The sequence below is a fragment of the Astyanax mexicanus genome, chromosome 15, assembly GCF_023375975.1.
Source record: "Astyanax mexicanus isolate ESR-SI-001 chromosome 15, AstMex3_surface, whole genome shotgun sequence".
In the NCBI taxonomy this organism is placed as follows: Eukaryota; Metazoa; Chordata; class Actinopteri; order Characiformes; family Acestrorhamphidae; genus Astyanax; species Astyanax mexicanus.
The window spans coordinates 43,688,561-43,694,593 of NC_064422.1; the positions used below are offsets into that span (position 1 = coordinate 43,688,561).

Here is a 6,033-nt window from a genome sequence, read left to right on the forward strand (position 1 = left end):
CTGGATCATTAACTTCAATTACAAATCTGATCAAATTCTTTTTTTTTTTATACCTTAGTAAGGGGTGTGCCATATCATATCGTACGCAATGATAAAATTTCATTTTCAATATTTTCATTTTGTTGCAGTAGTGTATTCTTTAAATAATTTTTTTTGTCATATCGTCAAGAATATCGCTATCGTGAAAATACCATGAAATATCGTGATATTATTTTAGGGCCATATCGCTCTCCCCTAATAGTAAGTCATTATTTTGAGATACGAAATAATTCATTTGAAATACAAAGTCAGTAATGTTTTGAGATACTAAGTCATTATTGTGTGATCTCATTATCTTGTTATTTTCAGATAGGAAGTCATTATTTTGAGATAGTAAGTCGTTATTGTAAGATCTCATTATCTTGGTATTTTGAGATAGTATGTCATTATTTTAAGATGCGAAGTTCTTACTTTAAGACCTCATTATCTTATTTTAAGATAGTAAGTCATTATTTTGATATACAATCTCCTTATTTTAAGACTGTTATCTTGTTGAGATTTTGAGATAGTAAGTCTTTTTTTTGAGACAGTAAGTCATTATTTTAAGATTAATAACCACCACATAGACCATAGCAAGAGCCTAGAAACCACTTAGCACTAGTTTTATGCTCTTTTAATCATCTTAAAGACAATAAACTAATTAAAAAAGTGAGTAAATAGCCTTAAAATAAGGATTTTCACCAGTAAAGCTCTTACCTTGCAGGAGTTTGAGGCTGAGAGGACTTTTCGCAGTTGGAGAGAAGGAGAGGAAGAGATTTGGTGAGGGAGGAAGGCCTGAAACACTCACTCACTTCCTTATAGAGTGAGTCACAGCCCAGCCCCCTGGGCCTAAAACCCACCCACACCAAAACCAGAGGAGAGGAAAAAACCCAGACAAAAGCTCAGGAGAGAGAGAACAGAAGCTCAACGCCTTTATAAAGTGTGTTGTATTTTTTTTTTAATAAAGATGTACTTTGAATTAACATTATTATACAGTACAGGCCAAAAGTTTGGACACACCTTCTCTCTTTCAATGCTTTTTCCTTATATTTTCATGACTATTTACATTGTAGTAGATTCTCACTGAAGCATCAAAACTATGAATGAACACATGTGGAGTTTTATTTACTTAACTATAAAAAAATGAGCTGAACCTCCACAGTCACCGGACCTGAACCCAATCCAGATGGTTTGGGGTGAGCTGGAGCACAGAGTGAAGAAGGCAAAGGAGCAACAAGTGCTAATAAACACCTCTGGGAACTCCTTCCTTCCTTCAAGACTGTTGGAAAACTTTTCATTTCAGGTGGCCACCTCTTGAAGCTCATTGAGAGAATGATGCCAAGAGTGTGCAAAGCAGTAATCAGAGCAAAGGGGTGTATTTTTGATAAACTAGAATATAAAACATGTTTTTTTTAGTTAGTTAGTAAGTACATAAAACTCCACATGTGTTCATTCATAGTTTTGATGCTTCAGTGAGAATCTACAATGTAAATATCAGTCATGAAAATAACGAAACACATTGAAAAAGAGAAGGAGTGTCCAAACTTTTGGCCTGTACTGTATATGTATATATAGAGTTAGAATTGAGTTGAGTTAGAGTTGAGCCAATGCAATGTAGTGTTGGGTGTCTAGCCCAAGGACTCTTATTGCTGTAGAGCAGCATTCTGTATTCACCCAGACTTGGAATTGAACCCCAGTCAAAACTTTTCTCCTATAACTATTTTATACAGTTTTCTTAGTTTAAAATCTACAGCTCTGGACAAAATTAAGAGATCACTTCAGTTTCTGAATCAGTTTCTCTGATTTTGCTATTTATAGGTTTATGTTTGAATAAAATGAACATTGTTGTTTTATTCTATAAACTACAGACAACATTTCTCCCAAATTCCAAATAAAAATATTCTCATTTAGAGCATTTATTTACAGAAAATGAGAAATGGCTGAAATAACAAAAAAAAAAGATGCAGAGCTTTCAGACCTCAAATAATGCAAAGAAAACAAGTTCATATTCATATTCAAGTTTTAAGAGTTCAGAAATCAATATTTGGTGGAATAACCCTGGTTTTTAATCACAGTTTTCATGCATCTTGGCATCATGTTCTCCTCCACCAGTCTTACACACTGCTTTTGGATAACTTTATGCTGCTTTACTCCTGGTGTAAAAATTCAAGCAGTTCAGTTTGGTGGTTTGATGGTTTGTGATCATCCCTCTTCCTCTTGATTATATTCCAGAGGTTTTCACCCAGTCCCAGCACATTCAGGATCTCATGCTGGGACATGCCCACAGGCGTAAATACCAACCCAGTTAAAAATCAGGTATTCACAGGCCGCTCCCCTCACTGCTGAACTGAGACGGGTATTGTTCTGTCTATTAAAGCACCAGTCAGAGACACACCAGACACATTCCTCTCACTCTACCAGCCTACAGACCTCTCCTACACTACAATACAGTCTAATCCAGCTGACCGCAATATTCAGATCATCACTGTTAGCTTAGCTTAGCTGGATCATTTGTGTTACAGCAAGATTTAGTCAAAATGCTGCAGATTAAAAGTCTTATTACATTGTTTTTTCATTAATTTGAAAAAATGTCTAGTTGTGTCTTTAGAATGAATAAATGCCATGTGAGCTGTTTTTTGTAAAAATACAAAAAAAAAGTGCTCTGGTGATTCAGTGTAACACTGCTTTAGTCCGGTGGAGGAGTGGGCGGGAAGAAACGATAGGATTTCGGCTCTTACTCATAATTATTCATACATGCAAACATTTGTTATACTAATAACAGTCTTTGCAATGTCATACGTTACTTTACAACATGTGAAATAATGCCCTGCTAAGTGCAGTTCAGCCGCTGATCTAGTCTTAGAGTCTCTGTAAAACACCAAATCCACCGGAGATCCTATTTAAACCTATAGTTACACACACACAGAGGTGGGGAGTCCAGATCCAGAAAGTAAAAATCCACCCCGTTGTGGATTTTTACTTTTAGCTAGTGTTAAAACAGAACTGTTGTAAACATTTAAACACCTACCTATCTCAATTGTACTTGGCTGGTGTTGTTTTTCCTCCATAGACTAATTCTAACCATTTGTTTCTTAGCTCTGAACTACTGGGTAAAGTATATAAACACTGATGTGTTATTCGCACAAATAACACAGGAATGAACTGCATGATGTTCGTACCACTGTTAGCTCCTATCTAATGAGACGGCGTTGCCGCCCGGCTTCAGCCCTGTCTGTGGGCGGTCCCGAGCCGAGGTGGGCGGGGCCATGAACACTAATTGAAGGGTTGATGTAGACACGGTGCTTTTTCTGATCGACTCATTTTTCTGAATATTTTCTTTTACTAGCTGCTGCAAAGAATGAAGAAGAGGTTGAGGAAGAGTTTCATCATGTGCAGCATCATAAACCATAACCATCATAACCACCAAATCATAACCATAAACAACTCAGAGAGACCTGCTGTATTTCACAAAGAACAAGAACAAGAGGATTTTAGCGGAAGGAGACCTTTAAAAGGATATAAAAGTATGGAACTGAACAAAAATAACATCAGTAATAAAATCTGATATTAACCTTCATGAACAGTTTGTATCTTTTGACAAATTTGCCTCACATAGTACAAAAAACTCAATACCATATTCATTAAATTTGAGTAAAAAGAAAACAAAAAAAAGCACAACACTGCCCTCTAGTGGTTGGGGTTTAAACACAATACAAAATGAACCACTGTCTGCCAACGATTTCTATACATCAAAACTAATCATTAAATTATAATGAAAAATGAATACTGTGTTTTTGAAAATTGACACAGTATTCAAAAACTAAATATTGTGAAAAAATGATATTTATTGATATTTTCTATGTCCCTAACAGACGTAAACATTTACAAAAAATAGTTTTGGAAACGCTGATATCGCAATGCTTGCTGCTTAACAATGACTGGGTTTCCTTCTTTTATTAAATCTATGGAAACTCCACTTCTCTGTCTGTTCTGGAGTGTGTGGGTGATTCAGAGAAAAACAGCATCACCGCAGCAGAGTTTAAAAATATAAATATACACTGCAGACTTTTTTCACTGGTATAAATAAAGTTTTAGGGAACTGCTGCATATGAAATACACTAATGGTCTTTAGAAAGTGCCATTATAGGTTTTCCTTTTTAGGTCTGTTTTTGCCGTTACGCTGCTATTTTACACAAACTGTAACTGTATACAGTATTTTCTCCAGAGATGCTCCAATTACATATACAACTATGTCCCAGTAGATTAACATTGTGATGTATAAAATGTTGTAAAAACAAGGCTTTATCAAGCACATATAACATTTAAAAATGTAATACTTAAAAATACAGCTTTGTATAATAGAAAAATATATATATTTTTTTAAATATATATTTTATTTATCTTTCTCTTATACAAAGCTATGTATAAAACTATATAGATATACACAGTGAGGGATTACATTTGTACCAAAGGTTCTCCTCTCAGCTGTACAATTTTCTCAATGTGACGTGAATAACATAAAAAAAGTAATTCAATTATCTTAAATTATGTTAAAATAAGAAATATAACATGATTTAGTTTATAGGGTCAATAAATAAGAAAAAAAAACAGGCACTGAAACTAATTAATCAGTCAGTCATGAGATTTCTGTTGTATTTTCAGTTCCCTTACTAACCCCCAGTGGAGTTCGCCTGTAATCAGCTCTAAGATAATATTGAGATATTTCAGCGTTTTTCTTTTGCAAATCCGATTTGTTCATTTATGTAGTTTAAAATAATGAATTTCTTTGATTTTACCAAATTGAAAACCTCTGGAATATAATCAAGAGGAAAACGGATGATCGATTAAAAGCCATCAAACCACCAAACTGAACTGCTTGAATTTTTGCACCAGGAGTATAAAGCAGCATAAAGTTATCCAAAAGCAGTGTGTAAGACTGGTGGAGGAGAACATGATGCCAAGATGCATGAAAACTGTGATTAAAAACCAGGGTTATTCCACCAAATATCGATTATTTCTGAACTCTTAAAACTTTATGAATATGAACTTGTTTTCTTTGCATTATTTGAGGTCTGAAAGCTCTGCATCTTTTTTGTTGTTTCAGCCATTTCTCATTTTCTGTAAATAAATGCTCTAAATGACAATATTTTTATTTGGAATTTGGGAGAAATGTCTGTAGTAGTCGCTGATGAATTTATCCTGTACAACAGAGGAAACTATTGCTGTTTTTTCCTGGAGTGGTCCTGATGAGCACCAGTTCCATGTTTTTGAGGGTCTTTGGAACTGCACTTCGAAACTTTCAAGGTTCTTGAAATTCTTCTTTACGGATTAACTGACCTTTTTCCCCATAAAGTTTTTATTTTATTTTATTTAGTTGAGTAGTTGTTTCTTCTCATAATCTGGATTAGAACATTACTCAAATATTCACTATTCACTGTATACCTGTAACTCTACCTCTTCACTACTTTACTTTAACTGATGCTCTCAAACACTTTATTAAGAGACAAGAAATTCAAGTAATTAACTCTTGATGAGTTCAGCACAGCTGTTAACTGAAAGCCTGAATTCCAGGTGACTCTACCTCAAAGCTGACTGAGAATTTGTTTTGCTTATTAAATAATTCCACCCCCCCCCCCCATTATTTGAGTGACTTTAGTATTAATAAAATCAAATTGTCCATACTCCACCTACATTCAACAGTATAATCAAGCAAAAAAACCCACACAAAACATACGTGTAGACAAACTTTTATTATTTTATCAAGTCAGAAACAAACAAAACAGAGAGAGAATTAAGTCATCTTCTATACAGTGGCAATTTAATTTAAATCCTTCCACCCATCCACGCCCCCTCGAACCCGGCCCAGCATTTACTCAAACTCAAGAAAAAGCCTTGTCCATTTACATACATGCACACAACACACCTCGAAACGAAACATACACTCACTCAAAACGTTCACACACACACGCACTCGCACTACTGGAGCCTGGGCGCGTAAAAATCGACGGAAACATC

The 6,033-nt window shown here is 34.9% G+C and overlaps 1 protein-coding gene across 1 annotated transcript in view; it reads right to left on the minus strand.

Moving 5' to 3' along the window:
- capgb (capping protein (actin filament), gelsolin-like b) overlaps positions 1 to 843 on the minus strand; it is a 53,342-nt gene extending 52,499 nt beyond the window's left edge. Inside the window, exon 1 of the mRNA XM_022670288.2 lies at positions 736 to 843. The gene's annotated coding sequence lies outside the window, so the exon portion shown is untranslated. The remainder of the gene's footprint in view (positions 1 to 735) is intronic.
- Positions 844 to 6,033: the final 5,190 nt, after the last annotated feature.